Source organism: Lissotriton helveticus, chromosome 1_1 (assembly GCF_964261635.1).
Source record: "Lissotriton helveticus chromosome 1_1, aLisHel1.1, whole genome shotgun sequence".
Lineage (NCBI taxonomy): Eukaryota > Metazoa > Chordata > Amphibia > Caudata > Salamandridae > Lissotriton > Lissotriton helveticus.
In genome coordinates, this window is record NC_136057.1 from 1519274100 (window position 1) to 1519300228 (window position 26129).

General features: G+C 45.4%; 1 protein-coding gene across 2 annotated transcripts in view; it reads right to left on the reverse strand.

The window, feature by feature from the left end:
* Nucleotides 1-23706, reverse strand: part of LOC144828628 (5'-AMP-activated protein kinase subunit beta-2-like) — a 588442-nt gene extending 564736 nt beyond the window's left edge. Inside the window, exon 1 of one of the 2 annotated variants that reach the window (XM_078686984.1) lies at nucleotides 23572-23706. The gene's annotated coding sequence lies outside the window, so the exon portion shown is untranslated. The remainder of the gene's footprint in view (nucleotides 1-23571) is intronic. The other variant, XM_078686993.1, reaches the window with a different exon arrangement.
* Between the last annotated feature and the right edge of the window lie 2423 nt (nucleotides 23707-26129).

Genomic DNA, 26129 nt, shown 5'->3' on the forward strand with positions numbered 1-26129 from the left:
CCCAAATTTTTGCTTTTTGCTTCACTGGTTTATGACTTAATGTGGCTGTGGGCCTGCTAATCAGACCCACAGCCTGCTGTTCTCTCTCTAAATTGTCACCCATGTACTTTAGGTGCATAACGACATTGGAACTGGTTCACCTTATTGGCCCCTGTAACAGTGTACCCAGGTACCCAGGGCATAGGTCCTTCCAAGGCCTACCAGGGGCTGCAGCATGTATTATGCCACCCCTGGCCTGGCCTCCATATTTTGACACAACTGGCTGATCACTCAGCTGGGGTAAGTCGGTGTAACCACCCCTTACTTAGGTGTAGTATGCCTATACCTAACCTAAAATGGACACATATGTTCCTATCAGTCACTCCTATGGAAGGCCTCATCAATCCTGGAGGCAGAGTGCTTGGAAATATGTGAGATGGTGCTCTGGCATGAGCTGAGCCTGTCTGCAGCTTTCGGAACCATGTCCTTTAGCTGTTTCATGATACTGCCATACCATATACTCTTAAGTGCATTATGAACCTCGCGGTTAAATGCTATCTTGGGTTTGGCTTTATCAAAACATGTCGAGTAAGGTGTCATACGAATTGGAATACTACCCCCTCGCCAGTTCTGGCGACGGGGGTAGCATTCCACCCTTCTAGAGGGACACGACATGTACCTAGCCTGAACCCCGGTTAAAGTTAAACACAGCCTCAGCATCACAAAATGGATGCTGCCACCACAGACACAAGTCTGACCTCCTGCTGCTGGGAGTCCTTCCAGCGAGGGCAGCTTGGAAAAAGGGTTTCCTGCCTGGGGAGGTGCTAGCACCACCCCAGACAGGATTTTGTGTATTGGGTAGGACAGGGCTGAATAGAATCAGACATGCCTGGGGCACACAAGGTGTCCCTGTGCATAGGCCAGTTCAAACCAGTGCTGGGGCTTTCCAGCCCCAGTCCTGGCGCGAAACTGGACAAAGGAAAGGGGGTGTAACCACCCCCCTTCCTGGTTCCACCCAGAGGAGGGACCTAGTAGGTGATCCGGCCCCCCAGATTCGAATAAGAGTGGGAGCTGTGTCCTGAGACTTCAGATCATCCTGAATCAACTTGAAAAACAGAAGAAGACTGGACTTCGACATTCTGCTGCACAGAAGACGGAAGAGAATCTCCCTTGTGGCCAAGGAGTGACCACCCTGTGAACACAGGCACCAACCAGCAACTCGACGTCTGCTTTGCCGCCGCCTCCCGCCGGAGACCGAGCCCAGAGCCTGACAAGACCCAGACTCCCAGACATCTCACAGCCCGATCCACAGTCCCTGCAAAGAAGGGACCCATGGAGGCATCGAGAGACGTGGGACCGGACCTCTTGGAAGACCCCAGAGAAGCTGACTGCGCAGCACCCGAGGCACCCTCGACGCTGTGCTTTGGGGTTTGAGAAGCCCCAACCTCGAGCAGCCCTTGCACCGAAGATCAGCCCCCAGCATCTCCACGATCTGCGTGGGGCCCTTTTGCACTGTGCCACTCGACGCGCCATCCCGTCCACTTGCCACGTGGCTAGCGGCCATCTTGGCGATGAACCCTTCAACTTACACTGTGGGTCTGGTTGCTCCAGACTTGCCCTCGCTCCTGTAAAAGGGAGCACCTGCTCTGACCTTGCTGGTCCGAGTAACAAGCCTTTTTCGATTCCTGCGTGGCTTGCATTAACCAAGGCCTGTTTGCTCCAATCAAGTTGCCGACACCGCCAACAGCGAGAAGCCTGCGTGGGACAGCTCGTGATCGACTCCTGGACGTCCTCGACCCCTCGTGTCCACGTGGCTGCAGAGAGAAGCTACACCTCAACGCCTGTTTGCACCCGACATCGCCTGGTTCCAATCTGGTTCCACGGTAGTCACTGGCTAGTGACTTTGAACATTGTCCCCTCTGCTTTCAGGTCTTCACCTCTTCAGATCCACCCTTGGATCCACCGGAACTCTTCACATCGAGCCGCCTGCAGCATCTTCAGCTCCAAGCACTATCGACCTGCGTGACGAAACCCGACACTACTTCGACACTGTGCACCCGCTTCCTGTGGGTGAGGTAACTCAGCAACGCCGGTGTTCCCACACTGGTATACACCTCTAGTGTCTGTGTCTAAAGTTTCATCCTTCTAGGTCACTCGGAAGGTTCCTTAATAACTAACTTTGTAACTTTTACGCACCATTGACATTGCATTGGTAAAGCGTGCACTTTCCGCACTGCACCCGAGTCCCGCGGGCCTTTCCCGACTTCTTCACTGCTAGTCCTGAACAGCTCCAGCGATTCCCCAGGCCCTAGGCCTCTTCACTTTCCCCATAGTGGTTCTTATACCACTATTTTAGTATATGGTTTAGGTGGCCCCTAGGTCTCATCCATAATTGTGCAACTTTTGTGTATTTAAACTGTGTTTTGTTTTAACGCATTTGCTTCTGTGCTCATAAAGAGTATCAGGGTTATTTGTAGAAATAAATCTATATATATTTACAATATATATCTGTGTGGTGTCGACACTACTTCGACACTGTGCACCCGCTTCCTGTGGGTGAGGTAACTCAGCAACGCCGGTGTTCCCACACTGGTATACACCTCTAGTGTCTGTGTCTAAAGTTTCATCCTTCTAGGTCACTCGGAAGGTTCCTTAATAACTAACTTTGTAACTTTTACGCACCATTGACATTGCATTGGTAAAGCGTGCACTTTCCGCACTGCACCCGAGTCCCGCGGGCCTTTCCCGACTTCTTCACTGCTAGTCCTGAACAGCTCCAGCGATTCCCCAGGCCCTAGGCCTCTTCACTTTCCCCATAGTGGTTCTTATACCACTATTTTAGTATATGGTTTAGGTGGCCCCTAGGTCTCATCCATAATTGTGCAACTTTTGTGTATTTAAACTGTGTTTTGTTTTAACGCATTTGCTTCTGTGCTCATAAAGAGTATCAGGGTTATTTGTAGAAATAAATCTATATATATTTACAATATATATCTGTGTGGTGTCCTTTCATTTGGTATTCGAGGGATTGTGTATGGTAAAACAGCTTGCTTCACATGCCTTTACAGAGTTTAGCCTAAGACTGCTTAGTCCATGCTACCCCTAGGATAGCTTGTCTATAAGGTTGACTTTACAACCTGCACCATAAGGGTTGCTTGGCATGGTACAAGGTGATCACTAGAACTAGTGAGCATCATATACCAGGCCAACTTCTCACAGGAAGGACAACACGCGTTCAAATTTTTACCAGTTGGATTGAATGCAGATGGAAGGGCTAGCACAAATGTGTATAGTGAAGCGAAGGCGAGAATGAAGAAGCAGTACTCGAAGGAAGTGAACATTGTCATGGCTAGGCACAAATTCTATATGCAGCCACAAAGACAAGATGAGACTGTGGATCAATTCGTGACCCGGTTGCGAGAGTTGTCAATTAAATGTAGTTTTGGGACAATGAGGGACAAAAGGGATCAAATGATAGTCCAATGTAAGAACAAAAAGATGCAGGAGAAGTTATGGGCAGCAAAAAATCCATCTCTTCAAGATGCAATTGACATAGCGAAAGTAGTAGAGGAGTCGAGTGCGTGTATGAAAGAGATGGAGAAGAAAGAGAGTATGAAGGAAAATGGGAGTACGACAGAGATATCGTGTGTAACTCAAGAGGATGTTGCGGCGATAAGTAAGAAAAGTTATGAAACAAATGAGAGGAATGTGAAGAGGTACAGCAGTGGATATAATAATGCAGAAAGATATAGATACCAAGGGAAAATGTGTAGCAGGTGTGGGAGTACGTACCACACTGCAAATTATAAGAAGTGCTACGCATTAGATAAGGAGTGCAAGAAAAGTGGGAGGAAGGGCCACTTTTATAAAAATGTGTAAGACAATGAGCAATGAGAAGGTTGCATTAGTAGAAAGCAAAAGAGAGCGTAATACCATGGAGGTAAATGTGGAAGGTGCAAATAAGATTTTATGTTTGGGGGATGAAGGTACACAAGAAATGGAACCAGGGAGGAAAAATAGACCGAACGCAAAATGTATCATTGATGAGAAAGAAATAGAATTGATGGTGGATTCGGGATCATTTTGGACCATCATTCCGGAGTGGTTGTTTAAAGAAAACTGGAAAGATGTAAAGTTGTCACCCAAAGACATTAATCCGTGTGGGTATCAAGGTCAAAGGATTGATATAATTGGATGTTTGTTGACCGATATTAGGTTTCAGGGACGTTGTGTACGTGGGAAAGTATATGTTGCTCAGTCAGGACCACCGATACTGGGGTGGGGGCATCAGTATGATTTGCACATTTTGATTAATCCGAGGGCAACGAACCGGGTGATGGTTGTTGATGAGATAACTACCGAGTCGATAGTTGAGGGGATGTCTAACTTGTTTTCAGAAGACATCGGTGAATTAAAGGGATACGTACACAAAATCATGTTAAAGGAAAATGCAATCCCTATGCAACATAAGGTTAGGAAAGTACCATTTATTGCGAGACAAGAGGTCAAGAAGATGTTGAGTGAGATGCTTGAGCAAGGGGTTATCAAACAGATAGAAACATCCAGTTGGGTTTCACCAGTGGTCATCACGACCAAATCGGACGGAAAGTACAGGTTCTGTGTGGACTTGCGCACATTAAATCAGAGCATAGTTGTGGATAATTTCCCGCTGCCTAACACAAATGAGTTAATTTTGTCACTGAAAGGAGGTAGGTTTTTCTCGAAACTTGATTTACGCAGTGCGTACCATCAGATTAAGCTGCACGAGGAGTCAAAGGCAATGACTGCGTTTATCACTACTGAAGGCGTATTCCAGTTCACTCGTATGCCTTTTGGGCTGGCATCTGCTGCTGGAGTTTTTCAGCGCATGATGGGCTCAGTTTTGAAAGGAATAAAAAATGTGGCTTATTTCCAGGACGATGTTTTGTTGTTTGGAGAGACAATAGAGCAACACAATTTAATTTTAAAGGAGGTTTTGAATAGGATGGAGGAGGAAGGGTTAACCTTGAAAAAAGAAAAGTGCAGGTTTGCAGTGGAGGAAGTTGAGTACTTAGGGTATACCCTCTCTGCAGAAGGGGTTAGGCCTAAGAGTTATCTTTTGGAATCGATAAGGAGGGCACCGGCGCCAAGTGATAAGGACCAGTTGCGAACTTTTTTGGGTCTAATAGAATACTACGCGAAGTTTGTAAACAACTTCGCGGGAAAGACAGAAAAGATTAGGGTGTTACCAAGGAAAGGATGTAAATTTGTGTGGAGTGAAGATCAAGAAAGGACTTTCAACGTTATACAGAAAGAGATATGTGAGGCGAAAATTCTTAATTGAGATCTGTTTTAACTGTGGATGCCAGTGCTGTTGGAGTAGGCGCAGTGTTGGCACAGGAGCATGCTTCTGGTTTGAAAACGGTGGCATTTGCATCAAGGACACTTACAAGTTCAGAAAGGAATTATTCTATTATTGAACGAGAAGCGTTGGCAGCTGCGTGAGGTTGCGAGTATTCTAGAATGTACTTATGGGGATTTAGGTTCAGTTTGTTGACAGATCATAAACCTTTAGTAAAGATATTATCTCCTGGTGGTGCAGGGAAAGGATCTGCTAGGTTGGCAAGGTTTGCTGCTAGATTGCAGGAATTTTTGTACAAAGTTGAGTATATCCCTGGGTGGAAAAATAGTCAAGCAGATGGCCTGTCTAGGCTTCCTTTACCATGGGAGGAAGTTAATAAATCTGGGGTGGAATCTTTTCAAAGTAAAGGGTCTGTAGCTGCTATTGACGATTTGGTTGGGATGTGTACTGGTGCAATCAATAGAAGTAAATGGAATCTATGTATGGCAAGTGACGAAGTTTTGAAAGCTGTAAAAGAGTTAATTACAAAAGGGGCAAGGCGTGAGAGCGCCCTTCCTCTAGCTGTAAGGCCTTATGTGAAAATTTTGGAAGATTTATCCATTTTAGATATTGAGGGTAACATCCTGATGAAGGAAGATAAATTTATCCCACCTCAAGATCTCAGATTCACCTTGTTCAAGTTAGCTCACGAGGGGCACTTAGGTCAATCACTCACTAAGAAAAGGGTGAGAGAGCATTTTTGGTGGCCAACAATGGACCAACAAATCTCAGAATGGGTGGAGAAGTGTGCGGAGTGCTTTGAGAGTGAGAAAAGGTTGAAAGTAGGTAGCCAGGGACAGTGTGGCAAATTTGAGAATCCGGAAATGCCATAGCACACTGTTTGTTTGGATTTTATAGGACCATTTTATACTTTAGGTCAAGAAATGAGATTTGGTTTAGTTTTGATTGACGTAACGTCGATATGGTTGATTGTGAAATTTACAAAGAAGATCACGACAAGGCGTACCGTCAAGTTGTTGACACGGGTGACTACGCGCTCTACAAAAACCTTAAATAAATAAATAAATATATTCAGAGAAGAGGGTTACCCAGTGAGATTGATAACTGATAATGGAACGCAATTAACTTCGGACGAAATGGTGAAGTTTTTGGAAATGTGTGGGATTGTACATACCAGACCATCGTTGTACAACCCACAGGGTAATGGTATTGTGGAGAGGGAAAACAGGATGGTGAAGGGTGCAATCCAGATGGCTGTGTCATCGGGTGGAAATGTAAAAGACATGATAAATGATTTAGTGTGGGCGTATCGGACAACAGAGAACAGTGTTTCAGGGAAGATTCCATTTAATGTGATGAGAGGGCGTTTGGCAAGTACCAAACTTGGCCCTGCGTGGATGAAAGAGTGTATTGGTTTAGCGAGTCTTGGGAGTAAAGCCACAAATGACGCTAATAAGTTAAAGGTGGAAAGGTTTTCAGTTAATGACTGGGTAAAGGTTAAACCCGGTCGACTTGGTAATGGTTTAACAAAGTTCAGAGGGCCATTTAAAATAAAATCTGTACATAATAGATTTGTGACACTATATAATGGTGAACACTGGAATGTGCGGAGAGAGGCTTTGTATAAAAAATCAAATAGAAAAGAAAGTGGGTGTGAAAATAAGACACAGAGAACATCTCGCATGGTTGGTGTTGACAGTTCTGTGTCGGATTCTGTTAAGAATTCACTTCGAAGAGAAAGGTGTCCTCCTAGGCACTTAAAGGACTATGTTTGTGAATGAGTATGAAAGTGTGATGGGGCATAACTTTATTAGGTAGTGAGGTTACTTCATTTGTAAGTTTTGGACATATTTTGTTTTTGTTTCAATTTTATTTTGACTTGTTTTGTAATTAGTTTAGGAAGAGAAGAGTATATGTTGTATTCTCTCATCTTTTATTCAAGTGCTGTTCACTTTAACTGGAACATTCTGTTGGGTATCCATGTTATGATGAAGTTTCTGGTTTGATGATTCTAACCTGTCAGTTGCTTGCTAGCTTTTGATGGGAACACCAGTTATTCTCTTGTACTTAAAATAAATACTCTGATTTATAATACATTCCTAGCAGTCCAGCTTCGTTTATAACAACATGCAAATAAAATATGTTTCAATGATTCGTTTTGTGGGGGGCAGAATGGGCCTGTGCTGGGATTTGAGGCGTTACATTTACTGATGAATAAATTGGTGGGAAGAGATCCCACCCTAAATTGATGATTCAGTTTCCTATCTTTTTTTGAGGTGATAAAATCCCAGTACTTTTCGTACTCTACTTCGTACGTATGTTCTAAAAAATCTCTGGGTAATGAGGATTTTGTTAAAGCAGAGATGCGCTTAATTTTAATCATATTCCAATATGCTGCCTTAAATTCGCACTTTGAAGGAAAGGAGTTTTCCATGGGATTTGCCCACAGTTTACTCATCCCCATTTCTGACAGAGTAATTTTCACTCATCTCAGTCACGGAATTTTGTGCATGCCATCAGCCTCCCTGACTTCCAAAAGTGCTTGAGCATACTGGGACAGCTCCGGGGTGACCCAGAGTCTTCTCCAGTACGCTACTGGTCTATATTGCGCTGTATCTTCAATAGAATAACAGCCAAGATCTAAAAATAGGGGCAATAAGGGAGTTGACTGAGGAAGCCCAGTCAATGCCCTCAGAAATGTGTTTTGGGTTGTTATAAGGGGGGGCAAGATTGTCAAAGACCCACAATTCAACCCCATACAAGACCAAAGCACTAGTTTTTGTATTATAAATTTTTAAAACTGGAGCAACAGGTTTGGTGTATGAGTCGCTGCTCCTTCAACAGGGCACCTGACAGCTGAGCATGCCTAAGAGTCAATAGATTAATCTGTGGCTTCCAACTGAGTTTACTGCCAATCGTTACCCCCAAATAAGTAAAGTCCTGAGTCTGTTCCAGAATACCGTCCTTCATTTCTACTCTACCATGTATCACCTTGTACTTATGTAGGACCATAAATTTAGTTTTCTCCACATTCACTATGAGATCATAGTCCTTGCAGAACTCCTCAAATCTCCCCAAAGCAGACTGTAAACCCTTCTTGGTCTTGGAGAGTATAAGAGTGTTGTCTGCAAACATAAGCAAAGGGATCTTCACGTCTGCTAATGTAGGAGCATCTGTGGGGAAATCTGTGGGGAAATTCTGGATGTACTGGACTACCCTATTAATATACAATGAAAAAAGGGTTGCCAAAACGCACCCCTGACAGCTATGGGAAACCTTTCAGTAACACTTCCTTGCATATCCCAGCGCACCTGTGCATAATTTGCATCATGTAGGGAAACTAAAAAAGCAAAAACTTCTATTGGCATACTTAGTTCTAAAAAGGTTCTCCACATTTTGCCACGGGGAACAAGGTCAAAAGCCGACTTAAGGTCGACGATTGCAGCACAAATTGTACCCCCTCCTAAAAAAAACATGCGCCAGTAAATTAAAATAGATCTAAAAACCTGGTCAATAGTGCTGGTACATGAGCGGAAACCCGCCTGTAGCAGTGACAAAATATCAAATTCCTCCATCCAGGCCTGGATTCGGCACAGTACCATTCTAGCGGAAACTTTCTGAATACAGTCAATAAGGCTTATTGGCCTGTAATTACCTGGGTTAGAACGGTCACCCTTCTTAAAAATCGGGAGGATCACTGCTCCTGACCAAGTGTCGGGCATAGTTGCTCCACTAGCGATAGCATTCACAAGGAGCTGGATATAAGGTGCCCAGATATCTAAATTGTGAAGGAACAGATCCGCCGGAATACAGTCTAACCGTGGTGTCCTGCCGCTTGGGACTAATTTGAGTGCTATTTCCCCCTCCTTACTAGAAAAATGCAAAATAGTTTCGGAAGGTGGCAATTCAAAAGTTTCCTAGGAGGGGTTTTTAATTGCAAACTGGGTCTTAAAATAGGATACCCATTGCTCGGGGGGACATGGTTCTCTGGCGCCCGCCTCGAGTCTCCCCTGCCCCATTTCACAAGATGCCAAAAAACAACCATGCTTCTCCCTATACAAGCCTTAAGCAGCTCTACCCAATATTGTTCATCCCATTCCCTTTTTGATTTCTGTGGGGCCAACTTGTACCCCTCCCTCGCCTTTCTTATATCTTCCCGGTTTTTAGATCTTATGGCCCTTGCCAAAAGCCTATACGCTTGTCTACATGATTCGCCATACCAGGTGGCGGCCTTTGCGTCGAATTGGCTCTTAGATTGTTTACCCTTGGTAATAAAAAAAACCTTAAGATTATTAAACAATTCACTGTGGACCCGTACAACCTCTTTGTTCACTTCCTCTTGAGTTGCACAATTTTGGAGAATAGCTAAAGCCCTCGTCGCTAGGTCCCTCATCAGTTGTAGGTGCTCTACATTATTAATAACTTTACTCCATTTAACTCTCCTTGTGTCATTTGTTATGTGGACCTCCACATGTTCTGTTCCCAGCACCTGCTTATCAATAATAGGAATACCTTTGGGCTGCATAGAGAGTACTAACGGGTTGTGGTAGCTCTTGGCCGCTCCCGAACTACCATATCAATCAAGAAGGGCCAGAATTCCTTGTTAAGGAAGATGAAATCAATGTGACTACTTCGCAACCCGTTATTAAAAGTCGGTGAGCCCTGCCTATCTGAAAGGGATCTGCCATTTACAGCCCTTACTCCCTGTCCTATACAAAACACTTTGAGCTGCAGGGCTGCCCCTGTCCATTCTTTAATAGGAGGGAGGTCCAACGGTGGTATATTCCACTGGGCATCTTCCTCAGAACTTTGGTTGACCACATTGACGTCAAGGGGCTCAAAAGAGCAATTAAAATCTCCAGCTATTATCATATTGCTTACACCCTTATAATCATTTAAGAACATATCTAGGAGAGCTATGGTGGGGGAGGCTTTCCCCCCTGACATACCCCTAGCATAAAAGTTATTAAGCAACAAGTCAGGGACTTCAAACATCTGAATTCTAATTATCAAAATATCCCAGCTATCGATGAACACTTCATCCAACCTATAGGAGTCTGACTGCCTTACCCATGTTGTCAGGCCCCCCATAGGTCTTCCCCTCTGTCCTCCTCGCGCCAGTTTAGAAAAATGTATAAAGCCCTGGCGGAAAACATGGTCCAGTGCCCATGTTTCCTGGAAGGTCATTATATCATGATCTTCAATAAAGGTAGCCCAATCCACTGAGGTTATCTTAGAACATAACCCTGCTACATTCCAGGAAACTAGTTTCAGGTCACGGGCAGAAAAGGACTTGTTTACTTTACTCATCGTGGGGCCTGGATAATCTCCCTGAACATTACATGAAAACCCCTCACCTGACAAAATACTCAATTGTGGTAAACAACAATCCCCTTCATCACACACCGTTTAATTACCCGAGGATCTGACCATCCTATTAACATTTGACAGTATTAGCATGGATACACCATTAATAGGGGTAACTGAAATACAATCAACCATGTGCGCTTCAGAACTGAAGGCACTTGAGTTGCCTCCAAGTCAATCTATGTCCTCTAACGTAGAGAATACTTCAAACCTATTACATGTGGGGACCCCGTAATTAAACATGCCTTGATCACGGAAAGCATCATTCTGAACATCCCTACCTGTGACATGGTTGCAACACGGTTGCTAGAAGAAACACAAGGGGAGAATACTGATTTCATCCTTGGTTAGATTACCAGTCCCAGCCCTATCCAAGATTTCCCTGACCAATAACGGGGACCAAAAACTTAAAACCATGCAATCCCCCATGAGGGCTTTTGGGGATTTACCAACCTAGGGGATTCTTCGCACCATTTTGAATTTACTAAATAGTGCGTTCCCTATCTCCAATCGAGCATTTAACAAGTTTAGGGCCTTGTTCTTTAGCGATAACCAATGCTCATGTGTGTTTGGGGGTAGCAGTGGTACATTTGCTAATACGATTGTGTAGGGGGTTGCTTCAGGTGGGAGATGCAAGGACGTACAGGCTTCCACTTCCCCCTCTGTGGATGCATGGAAACCCGAGGACCCCCTGTGCCCCCCCATGCGTTGTGTTCGTATTTGACAATAATGTTACTATGGGGTTGTTCGTTGACACCCTTTCCTCAACATGGGGAGTTGGGGTATCAACACTAGTGGAAGGTCAAATATCAACAGTCCTCTCCTGTCTAGCCTCTACCGTACCCTCTAATCCTTGCTTACTGGGGAGATGGGGAGTACTGAGTAAGTGCCGCTCAATTATGGCCAATCTTTTGTCTATTCCGGACAGGCTTGCTATTATCGGATCTAACAGAGCCCTCAATTCTACCTCGACTTTGTTTAGGAACTCAGTCTTGTTAATACCACTGGTGTTACTAGGTCTACATGTTCCCTGAGCATCTGAAATTATCACATTATCCATGCCGCCCTCGCGCCCACAAGTCACAGGCTTCCTTTTTGCCATTTTGGATGCCTGTTGCGTTATTTTTGGGAGGGCGGCGCTTTCCTTTTTTTCTGGTTATGAACCCCACCAGCCACTGATGAACTCCTTAACTGGCGTGTTAATGCCTTGGCAATAGGATTATGTGAAATAGGAGAAGTACTAACTATGCAATCTAACGAAGGGGACCCGCTTTGCAGACACTCCAGGGAGATTTGGCTCCGTTGGGGGGGGCAATCAGAAGCTTCAATATGTTCAGCTGTAGTTGATAGTACAGTTGGTAAAGTACCTGTGGGGGCATTCCGGGGCTCTAAAGAGAGTCTCCTTTATGTCAGCTGAATCTCGTGCATTAAAATGCATTCAGCCCACGACAGAAACGGGTCTAGTGTACCCGCAACACCAGGCCCCCACCTCTACGCTTATTTCTACTCATTACCTCATCTAAAACAGAGCAGAAAATGTAGAGGCACAAGTTCCAAGCTTAAGCCAACAAACAGATAAATGGCTTACACTATTTAATTTATCAATAAGGTGGCCCAGCCCGGTCTCCGACGGGCTCAGACGGGCCCAGTCTTCAAACGGCGGGCACCCGCGCGCGTTCCGCGAAGCGGAGGCGTTGATTAATTAAGTAGTCGCTGTTTCGGGCAAAAGCAGGTTCAGGTGCGGGCAAATACCACTGGCTCTCTGGGACTTGCAGTCCCTCTGGTAGTAAGCGTCCTCCAAAACACGGGCGAAGCGGCTCCTGCGAAGAGGGAGCGGCAAGATGTTAAGTAGTCTCCAGTGCGGGCAAACGCAGGCTCAGGTGCGGGCAAATACCACTGGCTCCCTGGGACTTGCAGTCCCTCTGGTAGTAAGAGTCCTCCAAAACACGGGCGAAGCGGCTCCCGTGAAGTGGGAGCGGCAACATGTTAAGTAGTCTCCAGTGCGGGCAAAAGCAGGCTCAGGTGCGGGCAAATACCACTGTCTCCCTGGGAGCTTCTTCAAAAATAGCTAAATTACTAATTGTGTCGGCGAACAAACAAAGTACATTCTTGATTACAGACTCTGGTTCGAAAATATTGTCCTCACTACCATAAAGGAATTCATAAACTGGTGATGAGTAAACTGAAAATTGTGTAGGCATTAAAATAAGATTTTCAGTAGGTGGATAAATACTCAAGGCTTTGTTACTCAATTGCCCTGTAAGTGGATCTTTATTCTTGTTAAACTACTCAATATATGAAATGACCATCTGTTGCGTGTTGTTCCTCAGATTTTTGCTGGCTGTAGAACTCTGTACACTTTACACCTGCTAAACAGTAGTAAAAATAGCTCAATTACTAATTGTGTCAGCCAACAAACAAAGTACATTCTTGATTACAGACTCTGGTTCGAAAATATTGTCCCCACTACCATAAAGGAATTCATCAACTGGTGATCAGTAAACTGAAAATTGTGTAGGCTTTAAAATAAGATTTTTATTAGGTGGATAAATACTCAAGGCTTTGTTACTCAATTGTCCTGTAAGTGGATCTTTACTCTTGTTAAACTACTCATTATATGAAATGACCATCTGTTGCGTGTTGTTTGCAAATTCAGTTTTTGCTGGCTGTAGAACTCTGTACATTTTACACCTGCTAAACAGTAGTAAAGTGCCTGTGCCCCCCCCCCCCCCCCCGTTTTAACATGGTTAAATTGGTATATTTCTAACTGGCATATTTTACTTGTCTACTTGTATCTAGAATATGTCATAAAGGGTACCTATGGACTGGAAGATAAATGTCACTAGTCAAGTATGTATTGTGCCATCCACTACAGTGCCAACATGGCTTGAGGCTTATCATTGTAGCTTGACTGGAACATTGTATAAAACTGCAATTAAACCTGTCAAAATACATTCCTTATAAATATATTGTGACCCCACCCCTCCCAAAGCAGGCCTTATAGCCCAGATGGCGGGGTGCACGGTATTTAAAAATAGGACATGTAGAAAGTTATTGTGAACATGTCCTTATATTGAATAGCTCCCAGACACGACTTTCACTGTAGGAAATCTGATGGCCCATCGAGAAACTCTGGTAAGCATTAATAAATATTGACTGTGCTATCTCCAGTTAGGGAAGGGCTAGAAATATGACTTGACAACTATACTTGATGTTTATTAAAAGCCCCACTTGATGATAAAGTCACTAAATCAGTACATGTTAAGCGTGACTACTCACCGGTGAGGGTCTTAAGCCGCTGCGGAGGGGGGCCTGTAGGACCGATTGGGCGCTGAGGTTCAGTTTAAGAGCCAGGTCTTGAGATCTTTCCTGAATTGGGTCAGCGACAGGGATAGCCTGAGGTAGGGAGACAGGGTGTTCCAAGTTTTGGCGACGAGGTAGGAGAAGGATCTTCCCCCGGTCCTGGTCTTGCGGATCCGTGAGCCAGTGGCCAGGGCCAGTTGGGCGGAGCGGAGGTGTCTGGTTGGTACAAGGAATGAGAGATGGTGGTTCAGTTATGCAGGTCTGGCATTGTGCGGGGCTTTGTAGGCAGGTATGTGTGAGGAGCTTGAAGGTGACTTTTTGTTGACTGGGAGCCAGTGGAGTTCTTATAGGTGTTCAGAGATGTGGCTGTGGCAGGGGTATGCTGAAGACCAGTCTGGCTGCAGTGTTTTTAACGTTCTGTAGTTTCCTGCTGTGTTTCTGTGGGACGCCTGCGTAGAGTGCATTGCCGTAGTCGAGTCAGCTGCTGATGAGTGAGTGGGAGATCGTCTTTCTGGCCTCAGTGGGGATCCATCTGAAGGTCTTTCGAAGCAGACGAAGAATGTGGAAGCACAATGAGGAGGTCTGTAAGAAATATTTAGGAAAAGTAACTTCTGAAAAGTTACCTTTTCCCTGTCTTAAACTCTGGAAGGGTAATTTACATAAGCCTTCCAACTGTCACCCAGCTGGCGAATGGCCCTGCAGGAGGACGACAACGGCTTCCAGAGCAAAGACAAAGGCCTAGGTTTGATCTTGGAGCAGGATGGCCTCTGACTGGGTTGGAACTGGATTTAATATCTGACCTGCTGTCACACCTAGATACCAATCTACCATGACCAGTTGCCCACGATTGGTGCTTAACCCCTTGGCCGTGGGGTTAATTCCCCCGCGGTGCGGGGGAAGGGAGGCTGCGCGCGCGCCGCGGTGCTCGTGATGAGCTTGGGTCGTCACGCCTCACGGTGGGGCTGTGCTCATGACTACCTGAGCTCGTCATGACCACACCCGTTTTAATAGAACGCTCAGCACAGCAGGGGAATTATCCCCGCGTGGGAGCGCCGCGGCGGTCATGACGAGCTCAGCTCGTAATGAGCACAGCGCCATTGTGACTCATGACGAGCTGAGCTCGTCATGAGAACCGAAGGTGTTGATGCTAATGGACACTATTTCTATTTAAAACTTTAAAAATTCATTTCTCCAGTTTACCTTCTTGGATTTTTGTTATTTTGATGTCATTTTACTGTTTAAAATCTACTCTATTTTTCTAGTTTGGTTTCAGATTTTTACTATACTGTGTTATGGCTTCATTATTACTGTGGTTCTTCATAAATGTTTTACACATTGCCATGGGGTTGGCTCTAATTAATTTAGGGACTTTGAGGGTTCACCCTGACAAGGATTGGGATTATTACTCAAGGTGTGTGGTCACCCCCTTGACTAATAATGCAATTTCTTACACTCATCAATTCTGCTTTCAATCCAATAAAACAACACTTTTCTGTACATCCATCAGATTAATATGTTCATTCTCATTGGGTATACCTCTGCATTCGATTGTTCCATCTTAGTCTCCATTCACATTATTCACCAATTTTAAATTAACAATGAAATTAATTTGCAAAAGAAACTATAACTCGTAGTAAAACTAGAAGATCAAACACATTATTCACAATTTTAAAAAATAAGATAGAGTCCACTGCCCTCTGCTTTCCTGCCATCTGGTCGGACATACTGACTACCTTAAAAACAGGTGTAACTCTCAAATGTTCTGGGTAGCTTTTACAGTGATGTAAAGCAAAACATTAGGTATCAAACCCATTATGCATGGACCTCATTTAGGGATCGCCAGCCCTCTGCTACCCCTGGTACTACCTTCAGTCGCGGCCGGCATGACTCCCGGGTGGGAAGTTGCCAGGGGGGTGGAGGGGGTAATTTGAAAATAAAATAAAAAATAAAATAAACTTCTTCCGGGGTCGTCTCTGCTCCTGATCTGCTCTCCTGCTTGAACAGGAACCAAGTAGCCTCCCTCCACTCCCCTAATCCCAACGCTGCAATGGCAGCATTGTTGGTTGGTCGGGATGTCGACCCGCTAAGCGCCTATGGGGAGGCCGTTTTCTCCATGTAGGCTGCATTGCAACCTACATGGAGAAAGGGCAGAGTGTGCATGACTTGTTTGGTCGGTCCCAGAGGGCCGACCAAACAGTCAGCACCCTCAGCAGTGGGAAAGCCACCCCTACCCTGCCTTAGAACAGAGCCCGTCCCCAACTAAACACTTCTGCTTTCTCACAGTGAGAGAAGCAGTAACATAAAATTGTAGTTTTAAAATGTTATGTTTCTGCTTCTCGCACAGCAAGAAAGCAGCGGGGCGACGCTCCTCCGCCTTAGTGGAGGAGCAACCACTGCCTATCTTTGAAGGGAGCAGGGTAGCACGCCACAAGCACAAGGGAACAAAACAGCCAACTCTTTGCAAACTCACAGTGTGAATTGTGGTAGCGCTCTAGTGTTCCGCTGCAGGAACAGGATGTGGGAGTACAGGAAGCGGAAGGCGGCCATATTGTTATTGGTGCCGACCGCTAGCAGCAAGTCGCATTCTCCCGGCGCTCCGGAATAAAGAGTTTTGACTTCACTCACAACGTGTGTGCTCTCTTAGAATATTACAATGGCGACGAGTTATGGGATGTAATCCCGAGTACACACGCGACAGCATCGTGAGCACACGCATTTTGCGTGAGAGCAGCTCAAAGACCCGGAGCGTGGCAGAGGAGCAGCCGAGAGGCAGGAAATTGGCGCGCAAACAGCCAACGAACCCGGAGGCCACTGCAGCGCACAAATCCACGACCAGTGCAGTGGAGAAGGCCACTACTCCACCCAACTGCGACCCAAGTATTACAGAGGGCACTGCAGAGCAACTGATGGTGCCCACACGATAGGCACCAAGGTACCCAGACCAGCAGACCACTGTGGTCCCGAGAGAGTGACCAGGCACCCTGGCAGATCAGCAGGCACAGGCGGAAGCATCAGGCTCCTCGCACCCAGGTACAGGAGGCAACACACGGGCTACATCAAACCCCACGAAGAGGGGACAAGGGGAAGGAAGTGACGAGGAGTACAAGGAAGAAGACGAAGGGGGGCAGGACGCTCCAGGGAGTCCGTTCAGGCGGACGGTTACTTCGGCAGGGAACAGAAGGAACGCTCCAGTGATGGCAGCCCAGAGCACGTCCCTCACCCAACTGGTACCATTCCTGACGAAAAGTGGCGAACCGGAAAGGAAATGGGAAGACTGGAAGAGGTACTTTCTTAACTATCTGGAGGCGCTAGAAGAGGAAGGTGACACCCAGTTTTCTAGCAAAAGAAAAAAAAAGATCTTGCTACATAATTTAGGCCCAGAAGGGCTCAGGGTGTATGACACCATTGTCAAGAGTGAGAGAGACGCCGGAGACCCAGACGTATTTGATCACGCCATCGCTGACCTAGATGCACACTACAGACCGGTTGTGTGCGTCGCCATCGACAGATTCAACTTCTTTCAAAGGAAGCAAAAAGGTGGCGAAACTGTGGACGAGTACGTCGTAGCGTTACGGAAGTTGGCCCTCACGTGCAAATTTGGCGGTCTGCATGATGAACTCATCAGGGACCAGATTATCATGCACACTTCAAGCTCTCACATACAAGAAAAGTTGTGGGTGAATGGCGACGCCCCACTCAGAGAAATCTGGGCGATGGTCAAGAAAGCAGAGTTATCCAGAAGGTGCGCTCAGGCAGTGAAGAAGGATGTCCAGGAGTCGCAAACCGTATGCAAGGTAATGGCGCCGAATAGAAATGACCGTTCGAGGCGGAACGAGACGCGGCGAAACCTAGGAGGTGGAAAATCCGACAACACCACCAGACACCAGATGGACGGCAGGTCCAACAAAGGAGGAAAACCTCAATGTTACAGGTGTGGTAGCTATGCCGATCTGGGTAACGACAAGGCGTGCCCCGCCTTTAGAGCTAAATGCTCTTATTGCAACATTTTCGGACACTACGAAAAGGTGTGTCGCAGGAAACCAAAGAACGCCATGGTACGCTTAGTAGACCAAGAACAGCGGGAGGAGGCCGGCGACCAAGAAGACACGGCGGAAGAAGAGGAGTTCCTGTACATAGATGTCCAAATACTGGAAATGGACGGTTCGAACTCAGATAGACCCCGACTCGACATGCACATTGGGGGAATACCACTAGAAATGATTGCAGACAGTGGGGCGCCCATCTCTATCGTTCAAAGACAAGTTTGGGAAGACAACTTTGCGTCACGGATCAAAGAGACACTCCTACCCATGGACGGGAGGCCAGTCACTTACACAGGGCAAAAGATTCCCATGTTGGGGTACTGTCCTCTTATGTTTGAATTTAGAGGCCGACACGCGAATTGCAAGCTATATGTCGCGGAGAGAGGCCCGTCCGTGCTGAGTTGGAAGGACCAAGGAGCGTTAGGAATCCAGCTCAACCCGGGGGGTATCGAAAAGATCTTGCTCATGGATATGGAGGTCAAAGAAGATGTGGCGTTGTGGAAGACGGCGTATCCCAAGGTGTTCAACGGCCAGATTGGGGAACTGGGCAAATACACACACCTCATAAAGCTGAAGGAGGGAGCTATGCCGGTGGTGCACAAAGTGAGAAATATCCCGTTCCGCAGCAGAGAGGCAGTACAAACCGAACTGGACAGACTGGAAAAGGAAGGCGTTATCAAAGCTATTGAGAGCGCAGAGTGGCTCTCACCCCTAGTTGTAGCCCAAAAGCCCAACGGCAAGGTACGCCTCTGTGTGGACCTCAGAGAATTAAACAAAAACATCATCATAGACAAATTCCCCTTGCCGCGCATCAATGAAATGTTGGCTAAGACAAAAGACGTCAAATGGTTCTCCACGGTCGACTTGTCGTCGGCCTATCATCAGGTGAAGCTTCATCCATCATGCAGTCACCTCACGTCATTTATCACACCATTTGGGTGCTACGAGTTCGTGAGGATGCCCTTTGGCCTGGCATCGGCCGCAGCAGTTTTCCAAAAGATCATGCACAAACTCCTGAAAGACTTGAAAGATGTCCTTTTCTTTCAGGACGACATTCTTATAATGGGGAAGTCGAAGCATGACCACAATGCGAAGCTCCACAAAGTATTACAGAGGCTGCAAGACAACGGACTGACCGCTGAGTGGTCCAAATGCAAGTTGGGAGTCCAATCTGTCACATACCTTGGTCACGAGGTGAGTGGACAAGGTATTACTCCCAAGAAGACAAACATGAAGATTATTTTGGAGGCACCCACTCCAGGAAAGAAGGAAGATGTTCGGTCATTCCTGGGAATGGCCGAGTATTACAGCAAGTTCATTCCCCATTTTGCTACGAAAACGCACTTCATTCGACAACTACTCAAAGAAAAGAACAGATTCCAGTGGGGAAAGGATGAACAAATGGAGTTCGAAGCGCTCAAACAGGAGATGAGCAAGGCCATTCCCCTCAAAGGATTCGACCCACATGCAGAGTCCATCCTCACCACTGATGCCAGTGACCGCGGCCTAGGGGCAGTTCTGATGCAGAAGGAGAGGTCAGGGGAGTTGTCAACCATCAGTTTCGCCTCCCGCTCGTTGGCCCCCAATGAGGAGAAGTTCAGCGTGGTGGAGAAAGAAATGCTGGCCGTGGTCTGGGCGATGGAGAAATTTAGACAATATTTATGGGGAGCCAAGTTCCTAGTGAGGACTGACCACAAGCCATTAGTCCGTGTCCTGACATCAAGCGGTCATGATCACGCAACACCCAGAATCGCCAAGATGACCCTCAGGCTATTGGATTTCGTCTATGAAGTAGAACATATACCGGGACCGCAGAACAAAGTGGCGGACTTCCTGAGTAGGGCGGCAGCCATGGACGAAGCAGAGAATGAAAGGAGGCAGGACTGGGAAGGTTACGTAGTGGCCACCATCCAGGACACAGAAGAAGTTATAAGTGCCCAGGACTGGGAAAAGGCCTACAAGGAAGACACGGATCTGGAGGCTGTGAAAGGGTACGTTGTCCATGGATGGCCAGAAAAGAGACACCTGAAAGAAGAATTGAAGAGGTACTGGGAGGTCAGAGATGAACTGTCGTTGGCGGAGAATCCAGTGTTCCTCCTCCGAGGCGACAAAGTGGTCCCGCCACAGAACATTCTAGATCATCTAATGTCTTTACTCCATGAAGGGCACCAAGGGATTACGAAAACGAAAGCCTTGGCCAGGAAAGCGTACTGATGGCCGGCCATAGATGCACAGGTGGAACGGCATGTGCGCATGTGCGAGTCATGTGCAAAAGCTGACAAGACTCAGAGTATGCTGAGACCGCCATTGGGGAAATTCCCTATCCCGGATGGCCCGTGGGAGATGATATCGGTGGACATAATGGGTCCCGTCCTGGATAAGGAGGGAACTCAGAAGTACGCAGTAGTGATCATTGACAAGTACTCTAAATGGCCAGAATTAGAAATCGTGGAACATGCAGACACTGAAGCAGTGATTCGCTTCTTGCGGGCCACGTTCGTCAGAGAAGGCATTCCGAAGATCATCACATGCGACAATGGCCCCCAATTCACATCGGCGAAGTGGACTGCTTTTACCAACAGAAACGGCATCGAAGTGAAGCACACGCCAATCTATCACCCTGCGGGCAATGGCCAAGTGGAGCGCTTCAATCGGGTAATAATGGGCACTATACAAGCAGCCATTGAGGATGGTCTGGACTGGGAGAAGGAGTTGGAGAAGATGATTTGGGCCTACCGCATCACACCTGGGAGCACAGGCTACAGCCCCTTCAAGGTTTTAAGAGGTAGAGAAGCTTTCACGAAAGACAACACAGCATGGAGGAAGTTGGTGGTACAGAGCAAGTGGTCACCAGCTGTGGTCAGAAAGAATCTGGAGAGAGCACAAGAAGTCTACACGGCACATTACAACAAGAGACACAACACCAGAGATGCAGAGCTAGCGAAAGGTGATTGGGTTAGAGTAAAGCAAGCCATCATGAAGAGAAAGGGAGAAAGCAAGTTTTCACCACCCCTCAAGGTAGTAGAACCCTATGCCCGGTCAGCCCTTCTGAGCGATGGAAAGGTATGGTCTATGGACAGAATGGCGAAGTGCAGCAAAATAATAAAGTGGGAAGAGGAAGTAGAAGAAGGAGCAGAGCAAGTATACGAGGAAGGAGGAAGTGAAGGTCGAGAAAGGCGAGGAAAGGACGTTGATGGAGCAGAGAAACAGGCAGCAAGTGGAGAAAGAGAGGAGAGAGAGACTACGGAGGAAGGAAGTAGAAGCAAGGAAGGATGTGATAGAGTAGTGGAGGATAGAGAAGAAGTAGGAGCGAGAGAGCGGGCAGAGAGCAATTCGACAGGAGGAGAGAGAAATAATGAGAGAGTGGAGACCCGAGCAGGAAGAAGAGTAAAGGTACCTGAGAGATTCAAGGACTATGAAATGGACTGGAAGTAAGACTTTTGTATACTGCTTTATTGTTGCATAAAGGGGGGAGATATGTGGTAGCGCTCTAGTGTTCCGCTGCAGGAACAGGATGTGGGAGTACAGGAAGCGGAAGGCGGCCATATTGTTATTGGCGCCGACCGCTAGCAGCAAGTCGCATTCTCCCGGCGCTCCGGAATAAAGAGTTTTGACTTCACTCACAACGTGTGTGCTTTCTTAGAATATTACAATGGCTGGGTAGATTTTGGAAGGGGTTATCACCATTGCTTTAAAGGGTGCAGTGTGGCAGCACCAGCTTGTCAAGAAATGTTAGCACTATGGGCAGAGAGGCAGGAACAGATCAGTCAGGAATCTGATTCCAATCAGTATCGGCAAACCAAGCTCATTGAGAGCTTGTCTGTGTCCTCAATTATAAACTTTAAGGAGTTGCACAAAGTATATTTATTACTATTTGCACAAGTGACACTTTTTCCTCTACTCTTCTGCCATGAATTAAGTGGGCGTCATTTTTTCTGCAGGTAGCTCGAACACACTGCTGCATCGTTTCCTCACATGAGAAAAAACACAACAGGGAAACGGATTGACACTTTAGTTAGCCAGCAAAACTCGCGTTTTACTCTAAGTCTGAAATCGGAAATATAACGTTCTTCCCACAATTCACAAAATAATGTACTTGAGAACTGCTATAGAAAGAGAGAGAGCTTTATTTGTCAGTATCCTCCTTCCAGTTTCACAACGACAACTACTGCAACTGGAGCTTTGTAAAACAATGTTAATCTATTCGCTGTTTGGCACTAATTAACTGACTGAACTGTGATTATTATTATTGCATTTCTGTATAAATCAGTGCACATCTAAACAGAGCACAAACAGGCATCCTTCAACTGTCCTGATCAAGAGCATGTGGGTGAAAGGTTTTGCTGGGAGTATGGCAAACTTTTTTTTTTTGGGGGGGGAGGTGGTATCTGTGTATTTCGAAATATATTTAAAAAAAATTCATCCTTTTCCTTCAGTGGCTTCATCAGAAGAAATGTCAAATGACTTCACTTACAGTGATTTCATCAGGGTTAATTAAAGATGAGGTGATGTCACTTCCTGGGATGCCACATAGGAGTCATATGAACTGTGATGTCACTCCTGCCACCTCAAGCATTTTGGTCAATTGACGTCCATGCTATTATGTACCCATATGCAGTACATTCTTGGAGTGTATTGTATATGTTTGAATAGGTCAGTGAGCTGCTGAGGTTAGTTCAGCTAATAAGGGACTTAGAATGCGTGCATTAATAGCTTTCATTTGCCTGCACTTCAAGCCCGAGAAAGTGTGGAGTAGGCAAAGGAAGCAGACAGACATCTTACAGAGTAAAGCACACAGCCTTGCCCTGATTTGGACTTGGGCAGATTTTCCTCCACCCTGCTTCCGGTATTGGGGGAAGAAAGTCTGCTGTGAATTCTCCTCCTATTTAAACACGACTTCAAAATCTTGGTTGGGATTTAGGTTACTACCCGATCTAAAGCACGCCCGCTGCACGTTCCACGCCCGAATCCAGAATAAGAGGTGCTGTCAGAAAAATAGCAGATTATCTTGGTGCAGCATTTTCCAGCATCTTCTGCTCCTCACATGTTACCATGTGCTGGTGGTTTCTGTCTGTTCATAAGGGTTCAAATTCAGGCATTCTGTCGTGTTGAGGTTCTCGTGAAAGAGCAATAAAATCAAAATGTCTTCGATTCGGATAAATACAAAGAACACTCAGCTTGGAAAAAGTGACAATATTATAGTTTTATATGTCCTGCGGGCTTTAATGGCTAACGTTGTTTATAGTAATACTTTGCGATGTATGTTTCCAATTAAACCTGATGTGTGCATGTTCTTAAAACGATGCTTGCAAACTACGAAAAAAACACCCTTCTAATCTATTCCACAATTATTTGCATCATTAAAAGAAGAGAACCATTATTAGTCTTTGTATACTGTTCTGGCCCTTTCGAAGTTCCGTTATATTGATGTTTTATTCCAGTTGGGCACTGCCCCCTTTAATAGTGGTTGTAGCAGTTAAACATGTATTCTTGCACTACCAACTTTACGAAACTATGCAATTAAAGCAATGTCCTTACCTTATTTCTCTGAGTAAACTGCTACTGCCCCCTCCTTCTGCGGTACCCAGAGCGTACCTCCTCTGACACTCTGTCAGCCTGCTCTTTGAGGCTTCTCAACAGCTGCTGCTTCTCAACAGGCAAGCGAGGGGCGGGTGGTTACGGAAAGCCCAGTGGCCAGAAAACTCCAACATGCAAACGCCTCTTTTATCCTGGTAGTAGGACTGAAAAGGCATTTTGCTCCCATCTAGTGGAAGAAAGCTAGAATACAGTACACCGAGCATCACTTGAATATTCTTTCTTTGTAGACTACACTGAACAATCATTTAGAATGCAATAGGCCTCGCATTTGTTAAAGTTAGAGCTCTTGCCATTGAAAATCAAAATGTGTTTTACTTTTGTTTTTTTATTTGTAGTTGAGAAATTATGTTTGCATAGCGCTATTGCCATTGGTATAAAAAAGCGAAGTAAAAAACATTGTCACTTTCAACGCCAACAGTTCTAACTTTAACAAATGTGAGATCTATTGCATTGAAAATACTTGTTTCTTTATACCATCTATGTCAGTAATAGGTAAATCACCACAATCCAGAATACATGAGTAACCAACGCTGCACTGTACTATCCCTCTTTGTACTTATTGTATAGTACGCTGTGTAGCACGCTCTAACCAAAATACAGGTTTTCAGCACTGGGACTCGTGTCTATGAGGGAAGGAACATGTAGCTAGAGCTAAGAGTTTATAGGCCATCTCTTAAAGAGTTTATTTCACCCCAATCAATGTGTAGTTTATCTTCAGTTACAGAAAAACAGTTTTCAAATACAAAAAAATGAGTCGTTTATATTTTACGTAGCACGTTTTCAGTCTTTGTACCTTGCGCATTGCACTAGTATGTATACATACTGTATGTTTATGTCTGCTCTAACAACTTTTCGACACATAAAAAATATCGACAGCTCAACCACATGAGTGAACGCAATGAATTTTAGTTGATGGCCATGAAGTATCCCTGAGGCATTGTTTCCTCAATCTTCGGAATTGAGGAAACTTTATATGCCAGGACTTGTTACATTTAGGAAAGAAGGAGGAAGAGCACTTTGCATTTGGCTGGTTTTAAGAACTGGGACATTGGACAAGAAGAAATAAAGTGCATAAGGAACATTCAGCATTTAAAAAGCCAGTGGTCGGACAGTGTCTGAAGTTTGCCCTGACTGGAAAATGTGGGTATTAGACAAATTGATTTTACCAGAAATATGCACCACCCACTGTACTGAAAATCTCGAGGATGGGCAGCAGTTCATGCAAGAAGAATAAACTCTAAGTGGAGCGCCATCCCACCACCTACAATGCACACGTTCTCTCCTTCCCTTAAGTGAGGATTTCGTATCCCACGAACACTGAAGGGCCACGGTAAAGACTGTGCGGTGCCCTTTCAGTTACAAAGTGAACTAAAACATTTTTCAAAGAAGAAACATTTCAGTTTTGGAAGGAGTGGTAGGAATTGCTAGAGACTTGTTGTTTTATGCAATTCTATTGGCCAGAACAGAAATCTGTCGTAACGAGGCGAGATAACCCCCACCTCAACACTCAGAGTGGCTAGATTCCATGTTTTATATGTCTAAAATTAACCTATTAGGGAAAGATTCCAAGAAGAAAAGATTTTGAGTTATGTTGCAAAAATGGGCTGGGGTAGTGGAAAGTAAGGGTTATGGAGGAGATAAGTGACTTTACCCAATGATTACACCTACATAACTCTCTGTTTGTGCTGTAATATCCCCCCACCCCTTCCATTCGATGCAGCTGCCGTAAATCAGGCACTCTGAGAGAGATGTACCTGCAGGAGGGAAATGTCTAGCTCTGATGCCCGTTTGAGGTCGGTCTCTCTCTCGCACTTGAGGGCTAAGGTACTAGACATTAGAAACTGAGGTGAATGAGGACAAGAATAAAAAAATAAAAAAACATTGCTGTTTTGCATGCGAGTGGTGGAAGGTGAGGGCATAGCTTGGGGAAGTAAAGAACGTGCAACCCCGCACCTTGAATGCAGATGGCTAGGCCCCAACTGCATGTCATCCTTCACAAAACACTCATGTACCATTGCGCAGCGTGTAGTGTGTACACAATGCAAGTTATGTGTTTTAACAATTACACCTGTTCTCTTAGGTAATACAAATACACATTATACATGTCCCAAAAGCTAATTCAGGTCGTTATGTAAGCTATAAGAACTATTTTTGCTCAATAAATAAATATTGCAAAATTGAACTGCATACTATGTGGTGGGTGTCAATCTGGTTTTAAAATAGAAACAAAATCAAAAAGAAACATTGAAAAATACGAGGCCATATGAAATAACCTGAATAATATGTGCATCATAAAAGAACATGTTTTCACTTAAATATGCAAAAAAAAATTGCTATGCAACAAGCGCGGTTTTACAATTATGGGTACATTTAGAATAGCATGATTAGGAATCAGAAGTCTCTGCATGTGTTGCTTTGCCTTTAAAATAATTTTAAGAGAAACACTCTCTGATCAATGAAAGGGCAGCCCTGCTGATGACAAAGTATCCAGCAGTTAC